General features: G+C 33.6%; 1 protein-coding gene across 1 annotated transcript in view; it reads left to right on the top strand.

Moving 5' to 3' along the window:
• HCN1 (hyperpolarization activated cyclic nucleotide gated potassium channel 1) overlaps positions 1–20,076 on the top strand; it is a 388,448-nt gene that overhangs the window by 323,109 nt on the left and 45,263 nt on the right. The gene's annotated exons all lie outside the window — the stretch shown is intronic.

Genomic DNA, 20,076 nt, shown 5'->3' with positions numbered 1-20,076 from the left:
TTAAATTATGCAAATTATTAATATATCTAATATCATTTCATTTTGAACCTTGCCTTGGCAGAATATACAGTAAGATAATATATGTTACCTGGATGAATTACTGATGATGATGGTGGTGATAATGATGATGGTGGTGGTAGTGGTTTCAATGATGATGATGATGATACTAATTTTTTAAAATCCACTCTAGGTAGAACAGCATATCATGTGTTGGGGTAGTTTGGTTTTGCTGTCATTGCAGTCATCAAATAAATTACTTAGTGAGCTTATGTGCAGGTGTGTTCAGATACATAGGCATATAAACAATGTGACCTTTGTGTTCAAGAATGACAGAAAACTACAAATATTAGAAAGATCTGAGCTCTTGAGTTGAATTCATAGTGGTGATTTAATATATACATGTTGATTATGTGAAGTAAAATACTAATAAGTCTAAAATGAAATAAATGATATATAAATCCCTGAAATATTTTGTGCCTTAGCTTGATATTTTAAAAATACTTCTCCATTAAAGTTATGCACAGGATTTATACTCCTAAAATGTTTATTTATAATTGTAAATTAAGGAAAATAAATCTATTTTATAGAGAAGTGACTAGCCTAGTGTCTGTTCCCTGGGAAGCTGTGTTTGTGTTTTAAATTAGGCTTTGCAATAAGCAAAAGACTTAAGAACTCAGTGTGAAATAAGTGCTCAATAATATTATTTTTACAATGATTGCTGCCCTAAGATCTTAATACTGATATTAATATATTTAAATATTGTCATCGCCTAAGGTGAATTCTATTCTTTACCTGACATAAATGTGAGCCATTTCTACCTGCTCAGCGCCAAAGATCATAAGCAGGAAAACCTAGAGAAGGCTAAGAATTATATCTCAAAAACTAATGAAGAAAAGTAGACATTTGACATTTATCTCAAACTGAAATTCTATAATCTAAATTATATATTTCAAGGAAAAGGTGGTTATATAAAGTAAGACAATACAAAGACATATAAAATTTTTAAAGTTTTTGAAAGTGGCTTCCTGATAAATTTTACCTATTAGACTAACCCAAATGCCCATCAATGATAGACTGGACAGGGAAAATGTGGCACATGTACACCATGGAATATGATGCAGCCATCAAAAACGATGAGTTCATGTCCTTTGTAGGGACATGGATGAACCTGGAAACCATCATTCTCGGCAAACTGACACAAGAACAGAAAATCAAACACCGCATGTTCTCACTCATAGGCAGATGTTGAACAATGAGAACACATGGACACAGGGAGGGGAGCATCACACACTGGGGTCTGTTGGGGGAAAACAGGGGAGGGACAGCAGGGGGTGGGGAGTTGGGGAGAGACAGCATGGGGAGAAATGCCAGATATAGGTGAAGGGGAGGAAGGCAGCAAATCACGCTGCCATGTGTGTACCTATGCAACAATCTTGCATGTTCTTCACATGTACCCCAAAACCTAAAATGCAATAAAAAATAAATAAATAAATAAAATGAAATAAATTATCTCCTTATTAAGCAACACATGCTTTTGAGAAAGATAAAATTTCCCAATATATAGACTAATTTGAGGAAAAAATATATTTTAAAATACATTTAAAGGCATGAGTATGCATTAGTAGGTCAGAACACATCAATACCAAAGAGGCATATTTGATGGTTATGAAATAATCTATAAAATATTGTATCTAGTAATAAGAATTTCTTGCAAAGCCATCTCACTGAGAAAGAAAAAAAAATGACATGATACATTATTGTTTGTCTATTAAAAATTCTTTATGAGTCATTTAAACTTAGTTTCCTTTTTTCTAATGCTGCAGTTTAGTTTTTTCTAGGAATGGCAAGATGATTTTACATATATATGTATACATGTAAAATGTTTCTGTAACTACAGAAAACATATATGTAAAATAGATATATGATTTTACATCTATACATATATACATAAAATGTTTTCTGTAACTGCAGAAACATATATATGTAAAATCATCTTGCCATTATATAGATATGTGTATATATATATATATATATATCATACATATATATGATGATCAGGCTTGTGAGTGTATTTGGTGGTTGTCATACAAAAATAAATTTTAATGTTCCAACGAACTGTTAATATATCCGCAATTTTCTTCCTTATGTTTGACCAAATTCAATTTCTTAAAGCAAAACAATGTAAACCCAGTATTTAATAACTCCTTAAAAATTTTTGTATGCCAAATGCAGCATGGCATCATGGTTTATATCGTGGAACACAGAAAAACACAAGTAGAAACCTAATCAAATACAAAGTCTGGAGTTTAATAGTAATTCAGCAATGTTGATTTCTTAGTGTGACAAATGTCCTATAGTAAAGTAAGAATTAAACCTTTGAGCCGGGCGTGGTAGTTCACGCCTGTAATCCCAGCACTTTGGGAGGCCGAGGCGGGTGGATCACAAGGTCAAGAGATCGAGACCATCCTGGTCAACACGGTGAAACCCCGTCTCTACTAAAAATACAAAAAATTAGCTGGGCATAGTGGCGGGTGCCTGTAATCCCAGCTACTCGGGAGACTGAGGCAGGAGAATTGCCTGAACCCAGGAGGCGGAGGTTGCGGTGAACTGAGATCGCGCCATTGCACTCCAGCCTGGGTAACAAGAGCGAAACTCCATCTCAAAAAAAAAAAAAAAAGAATTAAACCTTTGAGAAAATTGTGTAAGGGACACATGGACACACTCTATATTGTTATGCGTTTTTTCATGAACCTAAAATTTTTCCAAAGTAAAATTTCTTGTTAAAAATCTCTATATGTAATTGGAAAGAGAATGGTCTTTGCTCTGCTATCTGGAATCGCCTTGACTGCCCCAACTTATTCTGTAAAATTAATGTAATAATAACATTCTCTCATGGTTGTAAGAAGGTTAAATAAGATGATTGGTGTATAGGAACTTTCTCAGCCATAAATCAGGGTACCTATTTGTTATTATTTCAATCCAAATTATTGCTGGATGACAGGTATCTGAATTTTAGATTCTGGTGGAAAGATGAAAATTTAGATAATTTTCCCAAAGGCTCTAGAGTGTAACATAAATAGTGTTAAAACATTTTTAAAAACTCAAAATATCTGTTCCCCATATCTATAAATATATATGAGTCATTGAAAAAATAATTTATTCTATGATCATTTGTTTTATAAACTTCTCAGGCACCATCTCTTATGTACAATATGTTCATTAAAAGTTGGACTTTTTCTTACTTCCACTGAATCTAGGAGACGGAAAGGGGAGTGGAGCAGATCGTATTGTCACCAGAGAGATCCAGACTCTTGTGCCTTTCCCTTGGTTTTTCCTAATGTTATCTCCCACTCACCACATCGCCAGTCTTTTTCTGAATGGCATTGTTTATTTCTAAGACTTCAAAAATTGACCCTATGCTAATATTGTGTAATTCTGCTTATGGGAGGTCCCTAGTATATGCAAATTGACAGATGCAGAAAGTAGAACAAAAGTTACCAGGGGCTGGAGAAGGGGAGGAAAGTGGCAGTTCTTTAATGGTTACAGAGTTTTTGTTGGGGATGATGAAAAAGGTTTAGGTATAGTGAGGATGTCACACATAGTGAACGTACTGACAAATTGTATACTTATGAATAGTCAAACTCTAAGTATCATTACATATATTTACACAGTTTTTTAAAAATAGTCTTGAAAATGGCACCCAATCTTTAATCTGTTTTCCTAATCTCCAAAACCATTCCCATCTGCCTGCCACTTTTATCTGAATGTGAAAGATGCTTCATATGCAATACATTTTTTTAAAAATCATTCCTCCACATCACTAAATATTTTTTAAATTTATTGCTTCCCAAACTGAAAAACTCAGAAGGTCTTGAAGTGTGTAAAGTAGATTGTGTTCCACATCTATGCATAGTAGATGTCAATATTGCTTATTAACTAAATTGCGTATGGTGCTTCTGCCACAGTTCACTTTCAGAGCAGTGGTAGAGTAGTCCTACCTTGATCTGTGGTATCCCTTTCCACAGTTTCAGTTCGTTACTAGAGATCAACTCTGGTCTGAAAATATTAAATGGAAAAATTCAGAAATATGCAATTCGTAAGTTTGAAATCTTGCACCATTCTGAATAGTGGGATGAAATCTCCTTTGGGACATGAATCCTCTTTTGTCCAGTGGAGCCACAGTGCCTGAGTCACTTCATAGTCATTTTGGTTATCTGGTAAACTGTTGCTGTATCATTGTGCTTGTTTTCAAGTCACCTTATTTGACTTCTCCAAATAAATGTTGAAGTGTCAGTACCTCAGCATGTATTTAGATATAGGACATTTGAAAAGGTAATTAAGTTACCGCAAAGCACATCAGTAGTGATGCTGGTCATTTGGTTATGGCAGAGAAGCCATAAAATACTCTAAGCAAAAAGGTGAAAGTTCTCCACTTAATATGAAAGAAAAAAATTGTATGCTGAGATTGCTAAGATCGTCTGTAAAAATGAATCTTCTATTCATGAAATTGTGAAGAAAAATAATGTGCTAATTTTGCCATGACACCTCAAACTGCAACAGTTACGTCCACAATGCATGATAAGTGCTTAGTTAAGATGAAAAAGGCATTCCATTTGTGTGTGGAATACATGAACAGAAATGTGTTATGATTGATAGCAAATGGGTTCAGCACTGTCTGAGATTTCAGGAATCCACATTTCCCCACGGAGAACGGGGGACGACTATCCTGATACATCTTGGCAGATCTTCAGAAGGGGCAACTTCATCCTTCTTGTCGCATTTTGACCAGCCTAACTTGCTGTATTAGTTTTTTAAGGCTGCCATGACAAAATACCACAAACTGGGTGGCTTAAACATTAGAAATTTATTTTTTCACAGTTCTGGAGACTGGAAGTCTAAGATCAAGGTATTGGCAGGTCTGGTTTCTTCTGAGGTTTCTCTCCTTGGTTTGCAGAGGGTTTCCTTTTCTCTGTGCTTGTACATCCCGGATGTCTTTTCTGTGTGTCCAAATTTCCTCGTCTTATAAAAGGACACCAGTCAGATTGGATTAGGGCCCACCCTGATGACTTCATTTTAAGTTAATTACCTCTTCAAATACCCCGTATCTAAATACATTCTGAGGTACTGCTGCTTCAACATATAAATTTTTGTTTATTTGTTGAAGCACCATAACAAATGCTAACACATGTAATCTCCCATAAAAATCTAACTAAAGTGAGAGTAAAAGAACATTTAATTTATGTGAGCACTCTTGTCTGATTTTAGGGCCTGACTTGATTTCCATAGGTCCTCATGCACATATACATATATTGTTATGTATGAATTGTTTCTGTTGCTGATTTGTTAACAATGAAAATTAATTTATGTGGATTATTTAGTAAAATTTCAAATATAAGTTTTTACCAAATTCTCCAAGTCATCTTAGAATTAAGTCTCCAGATTCACTCTGCTATCGGTGGTCTTCTCTTAATAATATTTTTTAGTTCAGCGTACTTCTGGATATTTATTTGTTGTATGTGCCACTTAAAAATTAATAGCTTTTTTATCACCTCAGGCAGGCTTAACTTCTATTGGGCAAATCATTCTTACACCTTGCTACAGACACTGGAGCTAAATTGCTGGAGCTTACAGAAATCTAATTACTGCTTTGAGCACCTGATACCACATAGTAAAGCAGAGATTCAAAGTCTCTAATGAACACTCTCCTTATCAATATACAATTACTTAATTTCAGGATTTTTAATTTTAATTTTTTGTCTGCTACATTTTTTCCTTTATAATCAAATGGAAGTGACACTAAGAGAGTTTTATATCATCTACTGTCACCCTGCATGGTGCCTTAACAGAACAATATGTTCCTCTGTTCCAGGAAGGCAAAGCAGTGGAACTATGCTAACACAAAATTAATTTCAAACTTCATTTGCATCCATATTGTAAAGTTTATATGTGATTAAATACCTTAGAGCCAAATTAAATGCATATGAGAACTGTAACTACAGAAAACATTACAATTTTTGAATTGGTATATCTCAAAATTCAGCTTGCCCTGATCTGTCTTTACAAGACATCATTTAAGCCACTTAGTAATAATTTTTTATTTTAGGCTAATTATATTTGACTTATAACTTGAACTCTATTAATTTAGCAGTTAAAGAAATAACTTGGTTTCTAAACAAGTAATAGTGAAAAATGCTAAATATTGCCATTATTTAAGAGGCCGTTGCAGTCTATTTCTCTCCCTGCTTATTTTTCTTAATATAACTATGATTAACACAAGATGAAACATTTTGTGGCCATTAAAAAGAATAGCAATGTGGGTCATGTCACAATTTGGGAAATATTTTGTGTTACAAGTGTAGAAAAAAATGAAGCAAATATTGAATATGCATTATGGTTATAACATGTTAACGTGAACTGGAGATTATTTGATGAAAATCATAAATTTCTTTCATGAAGATGATGACAATACAGATGTATATTTTTAATTGAATAATTCTTTTTAAAATCTTGTGTGGGTACATAGTAGGTGTATGTATTTATGGGGTACATGAGATCTTTTAATCAGGCATGCAATGTGATATAAAAATATATATAATATAGTTTAAGGAAAATGTGTACTCCTTTTGTTTTCAAATACTTTAAAAAATACAGTTTGGTAGTTTAAAAAATACTTGATTAATCTTTCTTAATAAAATGGAAGTTAAATAAAATTAAAATTAAGGGATCCTCTGTCAGTTCATCAGTCCTCCTGCTTTTACATGTAACTGCAACTCCCAAAATACAAATAATAAAAAATAAGTATTTTTACCCCTATAATTTAATATTTGACACTCATATTATTCAGGAGTCTCACTATAAGATCTCTTTAAAAAATAAGATAGCTGAGTGCGGTGGCTCACACCTGTAATCCCAGCACTTTGGGAGGCCGAGGCAGGTAGATCACGAGGTCAAGAGATCAAGACCATCCTGGTCAACATGGTGAAACCCCGTCTCTACCAAAAATACAAAAAATTAACTGGGCATGGTGATGCATGCCTGTAATCCCAGCTACTCAGGAGGCTGAGGCAGGAGAATTGCCTGAACCCAGGAGGTGGAGGTTGCGGTGAGCCAAGATCGCACCATTGCACTCCAGCCTGGGTAACAAGAGCGAAACTCTGTCTCAAAAAATAAATAAATAAATAAATAAATAAATAAAAATAAAAAATAAGATAGATTATAGTGCAAATATAAATCTGTGTAAATCCTCCCTATTAGAGACAGAGAAATGATGGGAAAACGTTTAAAATTCAGAAATTGAAGCAGGTGCTGTACAAACTAGTCAATGCTTGAATGAATGTTCAAAACATTTTTTAATTCATTAAGATCTGCTAGTATGGGCTGGTTTTCTTATATATGTAGTCAACCATCTTGCAATTTAGAAGACAAACCACCAGGTTAATATAAGTCCGCTGGAAATGCTGATGGAAAAATATATGTTTTTCAAATTGCCCTCATGTGTTTTCTTTTTTAAAAAATGGAATGTATGTGTAATTTATAATTCACCTTCCAAATTTATCATATTAGTAGAGTAGCTTTATTACAAGTCCTATGTTTTATTTCTTGGCTTTGATCAAAACCCGTGTTTATTATTTATAATTATCATATATTGAATATATACATATGTAGCTTTCTTTCTCAATGAGATATAGGTTTCCAGATACTCGTTAATCTAGGAGCCTTGGTTTCCATACCTGACTGCTTGTGACTTGGAGTATTTTATTAACAACAGAGATTTTGAGTCATATCCCCTAAAGATTTATGTGACTCTGGATTGGAACCTGGCAATTGAGAAAAATACCATAAGTAAGTCCACAGAGTAACTGTCTTCCTCTAAATAATAACAGGGAGGTAAATGTCATCTTTGGCAAGTCGTTGCTGCAATTTTTTCTCCTTTGTGGTGCATATCTACCTGAGAGCCATGATGAGGGCAACTGCCCTTGTAATAATCCTGAGTATATTCTGTTCCTGCTCCAGAATGGTCCTACATTGTACCTACAAACTTCTTCCTACCTGGGCACCTTCTATGCACCAAGCTCTGTGCTGAACACTTCATTTCTGAGCTGTCATTTCCTAGGGCACTAAGGACTGCTCCAAAGGGGTAGAAGCTTGGGGAAATTTATCACAAGATAATGATTTTTTTTAATTTTTTTTTTAAATTTTTCTTAATTTTTAATTTTTTTTTATTTTTTTTTCTCACAAACTTCATGCAGGGAGCTTAGAGATTATAATTGTAGATGACTTCCCTAGAGCTTCTCAGTGACATTTCTCAAAATTAACTTTGGCTGGCCATTTCCAGATATTGATTTATTCCTCTTGGAAGACTTAGCATCCAAATCTTATTTTTCCAAGCATCAAACCAAGCCATGTTTTATTAGTCTATGGAAGTTTCATCTTCTGTTTCACCTTTCTCTTCAAGTTACAAATAATATTGAAAAATTATACTTTATGTTTCTCTTGTTGAATTCTTTTTAAATTAACAAAGGTTTTAAAAAATCTAGAAAGACATTCTACCATTTTATTTTTCAAATTCCCTTCTATATGATACCATAATTGTTCTACAGCAGTGCTGACAGTCCAGTGGAGATATTATGAGTCATATAAGTTAAATTTTCTACTAGTTATACCAAAAAATAAAAAAGTAAAATTAAGTGTAATAAATTTTGTAAACTAAATATATCCAAAATGTTATAATTTCAACACACAATCAATATAAGAACATCATTCATGAGATAGTTTACATTCTTTTTTTTTAAGTCTTCACAATCTGGTGTGTATTTTAATACTTGCCCCACATCTTGATTTGAATGCTGAATTTTTTTTAGAAATGCTTAATCTGTATGTAGATTTCATACAATTTACAGTTGAAAAAGTATATCCACCTGTCTAAGTTTCTTCAAACATAATTTAACATTTTCTAAAAACTGAATTATGTCAGTGTTTAACTTTAAACTTAAATGGGTTAAAATTAAATAAATTAAAAACTCAATTTCTCCATCACATTAGCCACATTTCAAGTGCCTGATAACCCCATGCAGTTAGGAACTATCATATCAGACAAGGTTGCTCAAGGAACAAACTGCATACCTTTTAGTAGTAGTAGGCTTCATTTCCTACATGCTGTGATTTTTGTCAGATGACAACCATTTTGAGACTCATTTGGTTTATCTATAAGATTGGGTAAATAATGTAACTACAGGTTGAACATTACTAATCTGAAAATCCAAAATTCTAAATACTCTAATATTGGAAACTTTTTGAGCACTGACACAATGCCAAAAGTGAAAAATTCCACACCTGACCTTATGTGACAGGTTGCAATCAAAACTTTGCTTCATGTACAAATTATTTAAAATATTGTATAAAATTATCTTCAGGCTAATGTTTGAGGTATATATGACACATAAATGAATCTCATGTTTAGAGTCGAGTCCCATCCCCAAGATTTCTCATTTGGGATATGCAAATATTCCAAAATGAGAAAAAAATAAGAAATCTGCAACATTTCTGGTCTCAAGCATTTCACATAAGGGGTTCTCAACCTGTATTTCATTGGGTTGTTACAATTACATGAGAAAACACAAAGCATTTAATAAATGTTAGTGAGGATCATCACTGTGGTCATTATGCTACATTGAGACCAGTGGCCCCTTTAAAAATCTGATGAAAGCTGCCATCTGTTTTATATAAGACACAAATACAGTAGCCACCTATTTGCATATAATTTCATTGAGTTCAGGACAGCAACCCACAGCCCATTAACACCTTTGTTAAGTGTCTTTAGGATCCATGTTTACATTTTTTTAAATTAGTATAGCTCCAGCTACCAATACTTCAGTTTTCCTTTAAGTCATTTGTGACTATGTTATGGAGTTATTAGAGGAAATGAGTTCATATTATCCAGGATGCTTATTTACCAATATAATGCTGAATCATTTAGTTATGTCTCAAGATCTCATTTGTTTTCTTCCATATTTACCTTTTACACTAATTTTCTGGTGAGGCACAGAGGGGATGCTTCTTATTTACCTGATATATAAATGAATGTATATAATTGAAGAAAAAGTTATTTTTGTATGTAAAATAAATGTTGTTTTTCTTAGTTTTCAAAAAATTTTTGACTATTGTTAAAGCAGTTATCTTTTTATAGCAAAATTTGAATCACATACAATAAAACACAAGATGTTTAAAATATATTTTAACTAGAACCATGTATCTTTAAATAATCCCACAACAGTTAAATATATTGCCATTAAATGATCTGCCATAAAAATATGTATGTGTGTAAAATGTGGCATTCAAGTCAGTTTAAAATGTAAATTTTCTAAGAAACATATTTAAGCAAAAAAAAATAGATATTAGTCTCAAATGGGCAAAATTTTAGATTAAAGTTTTAAGATGCTAAAAGCAGCCCTTTTTTTTTCATTCTAAAATATACACTATTGCAAAATATAAAGGCATGGGTTAATTCTACATGCTAAGCTTTCATGACTTTTATCCAGGTAACAAGGAGGCCTCATGGCAGGGTGAAATGAGTACAGTTAGTTTTCTCTACACATATTCTAGCTCTGTGGCCTGGACAATACTTTTCATCCCTCTAAGTGCCACTTCCTTCTTCTGCATATGTGGAAGAAATAAAACAAAATTTAAGTTTATTGTTAGCTTATTTTTTCCCCAGGAATATGTGAGATTAAATATGCAAAGTTCCTGGCTCAAAATGGGAGCTTAATGAATCGGATTCTCATCCTCTTTCTACATCCCTAATTTGTAATCAAATTAAATTACAGTGTATTTTGAGGGCTGTATAGGGAGATCCAGAGATACCATTGAGGAAACAAATAGACAGGAACATTTCTTTGAAAGGGAGGTAGAAAGGGCAGTCACTGACAAGCTATGAAGAGATTTTTTTCAGTTTGTTGACACTGTCTCCTGTGATAAAAAACATGAATCCCCCAACAGAAAAGAACAAATAGCGGTCTCTCTTTCTTTTCTTGCAGTTCCTTGCTTTAGTGTCCAAAGATCTCAAATTCTATTGCTTTAAAAACCAGTCAGATAGCCTAATTGTAGGAGTAGCAAGATATTGAATACAGATGGCATTTTAAAAACTGTAATCACTAGAAATGTACATGCCATGTATAAAGGGATTCAGATTCAGATTTCTAAAAACCATTACTCTGAGGAAAATTTTTAAAAGCCAAACGTATAGCTTTCAGTTTGCCACCTGACAATCAGCAAATGTCCATGTTAGTCTTTCAAAATGTATACAACTCAACAAAACAAATTGTTGGTTAGTATCTAAATCTTCAAGTTTTGTTGTGATTCTAGATTTGTGCAAAGGTTAAGGTGGCTTCTCAGAATCCATCAAAATCCCAACGTGGAGAGCTAGGCTACCCTGAGATACCATAGTTTCTCCTCTTGCAAGTATGTGGTTACTAGCAAACTACATGACATCTACAAAATGGGGCGGCAATACTACCTAAGATATAGGGTTGTTGTGTGGACAAAATAATATTTGTAAAACACTTAGACAATACCTGAAACCCAGCAAGAACTCAATAAATGTTGTCTTTTCTTTTTATTACATTCATTCTTAGAATTATCTTTGCCTCAAACAATTCCCTAAACATATCCAACTGCTGTTTTGATTATAATGAATCCAAGCTACTGAATTGGAAAGAAAAAATGGGATATTTGGAGCACTTTTTAATAGGATTTTCTAGGAGATGAGATGTCACATGGTATACATTTGTTTATATATATTTATTTGTTTCTGAAGTCAATATAGTATGGATGCCTTCTGAATGTCTGTCTGATATAAGTTCTTAGAAGGAAGATCTTATATGCTCTGTATAGTCTAAAAATATGGGGTATGTTGGAGTGTAGAAATTTAGCAATGTAACAGCAGCTCTATTTTGTTAAGATTACTCTATGATTCATTTGTGTAATGGTGGAAATTATATTTATAGCTAACATACTTAAAACTTTTCAGAATTATACTGTTTAGAATAATAGTAATGTAAAATGGAGCTGAATTAGATGTTTCACAAAAATGGAACTTTATACAGTGATGTTTAAGTTAGCAATATAGAATTATAGTGCTAGAGGAACCCTAAAGTTTTGCTATTATTTTTTAAAATAGCTAAATGAGATATTGCTTAAAATTTCTTAAAGTCTTAGAGCATTTAGAATTCCAAAATACAGATTTGTGATTAACATACATCCTTCTAGAAGCAATCTGAATATCTCAAACTCATTTTTTTTGGTAGTTATTAAAGTGAAAAAAAAAAACAAGAAACAAATTAACAAAACAATTACAATAAAAGATACTACTTAGAGTGAAAATGCAAGCCACAGATGTGGAGAGGTATTTGCGGTGCATCTCCCCCAAAAAGGAATTCATATCATGAGTATAAGAAGAACTCATACCAGAGAAAAAGCAGGGAAACTCTTGATTGGGCACTTCACAAAACAGGATATTCATTTGATTGAAAAGTTTAGGGAAATGTGCATAATGAAGATACTCATGGGAAAATGAAAATTAAAACTACAATAAGAAAACAAACACAAATGCAAAAAGCCAAACAGTAAGGTATGTCCAATTACCCACCAGTGGCTAAATGATAAAATCAAATTTTGCTGAAGATATGGGACAACTGGAACATCACATGTTGTTGAAATGAAAGAATAATAATAGAATCATCTAGGAAAACTTTTGTCAGCAACTATAGTGAAATATATGCTTATTCTACTATCCAGAAATTCCAATATAAGATCTATACTCAAGAGAAATCAGTGCATAAGGTGCTTCAAGAATGTTACTCCCGACTTTTAATTTTTAGCTCACATTTATTTTATTAGCCTAAAACTGAAAACAACCCAAATGTCATGAAGAGTAGAATGGATTAATAAATTGTAGTATAACCATAAAATGAAATATAGCCTGAAATTTAAAAAGAATCAAATTAACAGAATGGAGAGTAAAAGAAGCAAGACACAAAAGACTACACAGTATGTGATCTCATTTATTTCAATTTCAAGAACAAGCAGAACTACTCTGTAGTGATAGAAATCAAAAGAGCTAAAACCTCTGGGTTGGTTGAGATGAAGCAAAAGGAGCCTTCTGAGAAATGGTCTATATTTGGATCTGACGGGTTATACAGGTGCATATATTTGTAAAGAAATCACTTAAAATTTTTGTACACTTAGGATTTGTTCACTTCATCTATGTTGTAACTTAAAAAAATACTCCCTATGCTGTAACTAAACAAAGAACATGAATAATCCTGTCATATTTTAGCAAAATAATGGGAAGGGCTGCTGTAAGTAAAGATTTTTATATCTAAAATAAATAGACATCATTTCAACCTAAGATCAAATAACAGGGTTCTTTATTGCTGTTTCATTCTTGTATTATGTTGTTTTATAATATATAAAATTCGATTTAAAATCTTAATGCTACCATTTAGGAGGGTTACTGTTTGCCATATGAAAAGCATCCTCAAGAGGGCGTTGCATAGGAAAAATCTTCATGGAAGTGTGTGCGTGAATGTTTTAGAAGGCTTAAACAACCATTCCATTTGGTTGAAAGGCAGATCCCAGAAAAATATAACATAAATATTTCTATCTCATGTCATCTTTTAAGACACTTTCTTAATGAATACAAATATATGTACACCTTGGGTTCCAATGTGGACTCTTCTGGATGACAAAGATTGTTTCTAACTTGAAATATTCAAGGAAATAGTTTGCAGCATTTCCCAAAGCATCTGAGCTTATTTACTTGTCTTCCCAGTGTTTATCTCCTAGCTAGAAATTTGAGAAAGGGGTTGATGAACTTTGAGGGCGAAAATTCCTTCCAGGTTCCAAGGCAACCAGTGTATTCTTCCTCTACAATTACTGCTCTGTCTGAAATTTTCCTCAGAGGAATAAATAGAGCTGTAGGTCTCCTGCATTTTCAATGAGAAACCTTATGCAAAGAATATCACCAAAATCACATTCTTGGCATTTCTTAAGTCAACACTTTTATATCGAACTGGTCCTTTTATGGGCAGCATATCCTCCATGGATCATAACACTTATACCATAATTATCAACAGTAAAGAAACAAATCCACTCCGGAGAACTTAACATTGTATAACTTCAAAATTATGTTATTTATACATGGGTGTTTATACAAAATATTTATTATGACTTATTTTAACAAAACAAAATGTTACCTAAAATTATCAATTCCCTTCTTAGATGTTTAAGCAAATTTTCTTGCATGAGCTGATTGCATATGTAACAAGGAATTGAACCAGTGTATTTTAAATAGTAACATTTGAAATCCATCCTTTTGCTAGTGGGCAACTTGAGATGTTTTAAAATAAAAACCACATTGATGCTATGTAAATTATGTAATAATATTCCTTGGAGAGAGAATCTCTTTGGAACAACATTTTTGTGTCTCCCTCATTTTGATGTCTTTAATAAATGAAGATATATTTCTAACCTTGAAATAAAAATAGATTTTTTAACTTTCATTTTGAGTTCAGGGGTACAAGTGCAGGATGTGCAGGTTTGTTAAATAGAGAACATGGGGGTACTTAGGGTTTGTTGTACAGATTATTTCATCACCCAGGTATTAACCCTAGTTTTTATTAGTTATTTTTCCTGATTCTAGTCCTCACACCCTCCGATAGGCCCCAGTATGTGTTGTTCCTTTCCGTATGTCCATGTGTTCTCATCATTTAGCTCCCACTTGTAAGCGAGAACATGAGGTTTTTTGTATTCTACTCCTGAATTAATTTGCTAAGGATAATAGCCTCCAGTCCATCCATGTCCCTGCAAAAGACATTATCTTGTTCTTTTTTTTATGGCTGCATAGTATTCCACACTGTATATTTACCACATTTTCTTTATCCAGTCATTCCTTGATGGGCATTTGGGTTGATTCCATGTCTTTGCTATTGTTAATTGTGCTACAGTAAACATATGCATGCATGTGTCTTTATAATAGAACAATGTATATTCCTGTGGGTATATACTCAGTAATAGGATTGCTGGGTCGAATGGTATTTCTGTCTCTAGGTCTTTGAATAATCACCAGAACTTCCACAAGATCTGAACTAATTTACACTCAAATCAAGAGTTTATAAAGATTCCTTTTTATCTACAACATCACCAGCATCTGTTATTTTTTTACTTTTTAATGATAGCCATTATGATTGGTGTGAGATGGTATCTCATTGTGGTTTTGATTTATATGTCTCTAATGATCAGTGATGTTGAGCTATTTATCAGATGCTTGTTGGACATGTATATGTCTTCTTTTGAGAAGTGTCTGTTCATGTCCTTTGCCCACCTTTTGATGGGGTTGTTTGTATTTTTCTTGTAAATTTGTTTAAGATCCTGTAGATGCTGGATATTAGACATTTGTCAGATAAATAGTTGCAAAAATTTTCTCCCATTCTGTAGGTTTTCTGTTTACTTTGTTGATAGTTTATTTTGCTGTGTAGAAGCTCTTTAGTTTTATTAATTCCCATTTGTCAATTTCTGCTTTTGTTTCAGTTGCTTTTGGGGTCATCATTATAAAATCTTTGCTTGTGCTTTTATCCATAATGGTATTGGCTAGGTTATCTTCCAGGGTTTTTATAGTTTTAGGTTTTACATTTTGGCTTGAGGCAGTAATAGCCTACCAACCAAAAAAAATTCCTAGGACCAAATGGATTCACAACTAAATTCTACCAGGCATACAAACAAGAGCCAGTAGCATTCCTATTGAAAATATTCCAGAAAGAATTGAAAAGGAGGGACTCCTCCCTAACTTATTCTATGAGGGAAGCATCATCCTGATACCAAAACCTGGCAAGGAAACAACAAAAAAAGAAAACTTCAGCCCAATATCCTTGATGAACATCGATACAAAATCCTCAACAAAATGCTGGCAAACTGAATCTATCAGCACATCTAAAAGCTTATCCACCACAATCAAGTACGGTTCATCCCTGGGATGCAGTGTTGGTACAGCATCCACAAATCAATAAATGTGATTCATCACATAAAAAGAACTGAAGACAAAACCACATGATTATCTTAATAGATGCAGAAAAGGCTTTTGATAAAATCCAACACCCCTTCATGTTAAAAACTGTCAATAAATGAGGTATTGAAGGAACATACCTCAAAATAAAAGAGCAACAGATGACAAACCCACAGCTAACATCATACTAAATTGGCAAAAGCTGGAAGTATTCCCTTTGAAACCCAGCACCAGACTAGGATGTCTTCTCTTACCACTCCTATTTGACGTAGTACTGGAAGTTCTGGCCACAGCAATTAGGCAAGAGAACTAAATAAAGCGCATCCAAACAAGAAGAGAGGACGTCAAGCTATCCTTGTTTGCAGATGGCATGATCCCATGTCTAGAAAACTTCATCATCTCAGCCCAAAAGCTTCCTAAGCTGATAAGCAACTTCAATAAAGTCTCAGGATACAAAATCAATGTATGAAAATTGTGTTAGCATTCCTGTACACCAACAACAGTCAAGCCAAGAGCCAAATCTTAGAAGACCTTCCATTCACAGTTGACACAAAAGGAGTAAAATAACTAGGAATACAGCTGACAAGGGAGGTGATGGATCTCTACAAGAAGAGTACAAAACACTACTCAAAGAAATCATAGGTGATACAAACAAATGGAAAAACATTCCATGCTCATGGAAGAATCAGTGAAGAATCAAAGAAGAATTAATATTGTTAAAGTGACTATACCACTCAAAGCAATTTATATATTCAATGCTATTCCCATTAAACTACCACTGATATTGTCCACAGAAATAGAAAAAAAAAACTATTTTAAAATTCATATGGAACCAAAAACAAGCCCAAATAGCCAAGACAATCCTAAGCAAAAAGAACAAAGCTGGAGGCATCATGCTACCCAACTTCAAACTATACTATAGGGCTACAGTAACCAAAACAACATGGTACTGGTACAAGAACAGACTCATAGACCAATGGAACAGAATACAGAAATAATTACAGATTTTGTATTTGTAAAGAAAAGCTTAATAGAAATACATGAGATTGAAAATGCATGAGATATATATATATATATATATACACACAATTTGTCTTCTTCTTGACAGACTACGATTTTGAACTCCACAGCAATATAAACAGACACATTCCAGGCCTGCTGTTTATACTCAAACTTCACTATAATATGATTGTTTTCAAGTGTGTACTAGGAGATCTTTTTCAAATTAACTTTTAAATGAGTTAACTTGAAGAAAATATACTTTACATACTATGACAAAATACCATATTCATATTGACTATGAAGAGTGGTAATTACATCTTTAATAAGCTTTTTATTTTAGAATAATTTTATGTTTGTAGATGTCTTAATTCATTTTGCATTGCTATAAATGAATACCTGAGGCTGAGTTATTTATAAAGAAGTTTATTTGTCTCATGATTCAGCAGCCTGTACAAGACGCATGACACCAGCATCTGCTTCTAGTGAGGGCCTCAGGAAGTATTCATTCATGGTGGAAGGGGAAGGAGAGCCTGCATGTCACATGATGAGAGAGGGCAAGAGAGAGTAGGTGCCAGGATCTCTTTAACAATCAGATCTCATAAGAATTAATAGAGTAAGAACTCACTCATTACTCAAGGACAACACCAAATCATTCATGTGGGCTCTTCTCTCCTATGACTGAAACACCTCCTCCCATACCTCCAACATTGGGTCAAATTCCAGCATGAGACTTGGAGTTCCAAGCATCCAAACGATATCAGCAGAAAAGTTTCAAAAATAGTATGGAGAATTCCCATATACCTCACATACAATTTCCCCTGTTTTTAATACTTTATGTTAGTATGCTATGTTTGTAGTAACTATCATTGATACATTATTATTAAGTCAAAACATTATTCAGATTCCCTTAGTTTTATTTAAAGTCCTTTTTTTCTGTCCTAGGATCCCATCCAGGAAACCACAATATGGTCAATTGTCGTGTCTCCTTGTCTCAGACAGTTTCTTCCAAGTTTTCTTATTTTTGATTACCTTGACCATCTTGAGGAGCACTGGCCAAATATTATATAGAATTTTCCTGAATTTGGGTGTGCTGATGCTTTTGTCATGATTAACTGGGATTAAGGGTTTGGTGTAGGAATGCCACAAAAGTAAAATGCCCTTCTGATTACATTATACCAAGAGTACATGCTACTGGCATGATTTAGCCCTGTTGATGTTAACATTGAGCATCTGCTTGAGGTGGGGTTTTTCATGTTTCTCTACTGTAAAGTTACTCCTTTTCCCCCTTTTCTGTATGGTATTCTTTGAAGGAAGTCCCCATGCTCAACAGAGGGAAGGAAGGAAGATGGAGTCTCAGTTGTAAAAAAAAGACTCCCTCCCTCTCTCTTTTCCTTCTTTCATCCCTTTCTTCCTTCCTTCTCTTCCTCTGTTTCCTCCTTCCTTACTTCATCCCTCCTTTCTCCATCCTTCCCTCCCTATCTCTTCTTTCATCCCTTCCTTCTTTCCTTCCCACCTGCTCCCTCCCTTCCTTCCTCCCCTCCTTCATTTCTTCCTTCTCCACTGCTTCCTTTACATGCATGCAACTTTATTGAGTACTTACTAATTGCTGAACATTGTTATAGACCCACACTCTATACATCAGCTAATATTATCACAAATTGCCCTAGATACAGTCAATCATGGAGTCAACTGTGTATCTTGGCTTGAATAATGCTGCACCAAGTACCATATTTAATATCTTTCACTTGTCTTTGCTTTTATGTTCACTTTCTGATTATTGTTGGTCATTTGTAATATTTTATCATCTTCCATGAAACTTCACTATTACAGACATTGCTGTGCTTTGCTAAACTCACAAGATATTGTTGAGGATGAAACACTTCTTCCATGGTAGATCCAAAATGTTGTTCCTTCTGTGTCAGCTGGAATTCTTCATCTATCCTGGATGGTATTAGGTCATTTTATGAAGTAAGATCATATAAACCTTCTTTCTGAGTCTTAGAATTGATGCATCTTTATGGCACATTTCCCCAACGCGTAAGATACACTTCTTAGACTCTGTTAATACCTACAATTCTTTGTGCCTTTTTTCTACCTCTTAGCAGAGGTGTCCAATTCCTATTCTTCTTAAACAAGGTTACAAATGCAGTCCCAATCTTTTGCGAGGCAGCTCATTGGTAAGGAAATTTCTGAGAAGTGGCTTTGTGGCAAAATGTAGATTTCCACTGTCTAGTCTGTGTCACATAACTGATTTGCATGATTAAAAATTTTTGTTCCATTTTTCTATTATCATCCATAGGGATAACAATATGTCTAATCTTGACCAGAATCCACAGAATGAAATCAAACATACATATCTCCTATTTTAGAATTGGCCTGATCCTGGAATAAAACAAACAAACAAGTCAAGAAAAGGCAAATATGTCCTCTTTCCAGCCCATAACTTGCAATGGAAATCCAAGAGTCTTTAAAAAAGAGTGATTTTCTGATTCTAGCCCAGACACCAAGTGAAATTTATAATTTTAGATTAGAGTCTCCTTTGTGTAACCTTTCTCGGAACTATTCATAGTCCTCACACTAATGTGAATGACACTAACAAAAAAATATATATATCAAAATGCTTTTGCCTGACAGCTGGGCCCTTGCTTCAGAATTCCCACCAGTAGGTACAAGTTAGATTATTCATCACAATGGAGCACAGAAGCAGCAATGTCATAACTAATAGGAAGTGATAGGACTTTCTTTCTTCATAAATAAAAGATAAAATGAAGAATAGACTGTGTTCACATTTTAGAAGTTTTAGTTTCATATACACAGTAGTTAAGAAATGGGAAGTTACAAAAGTTGAGACTTTTATATATTGAATTAACATTTATTGAATATTTAATATTTTCTTATACTACACTAGGTGCTGGAAATACAAAATTTCTACACAAAAATAAAACACAATCCTGACTTTGATGTAATGTGAATTACAAGAATTTATGAATTTTTGTATCTAAATTTAAATTGCAATG

Source organism: Aotus nancymaae, unplaced genomic scaffold (genome assembly GCF_030222135.1).
Source record: "Aotus nancymaae isolate 86718 unplaced genomic scaffold, 86718_ANA_hifiasm-v0.15.2.pri h1tg000014l, whole genome shotgun sequence".
NCBI classification, from domain to species: Eukaryota; Metazoa; Chordata; class Mammalia; order Primates; family Aotidae; genus Aotus; species Aotus nancymaae.
The sequence above is the reverse complement of the archived record's forward strand: the minus strand, read 5'-3'. Positions and strand labels throughout refer to the sequence as shown.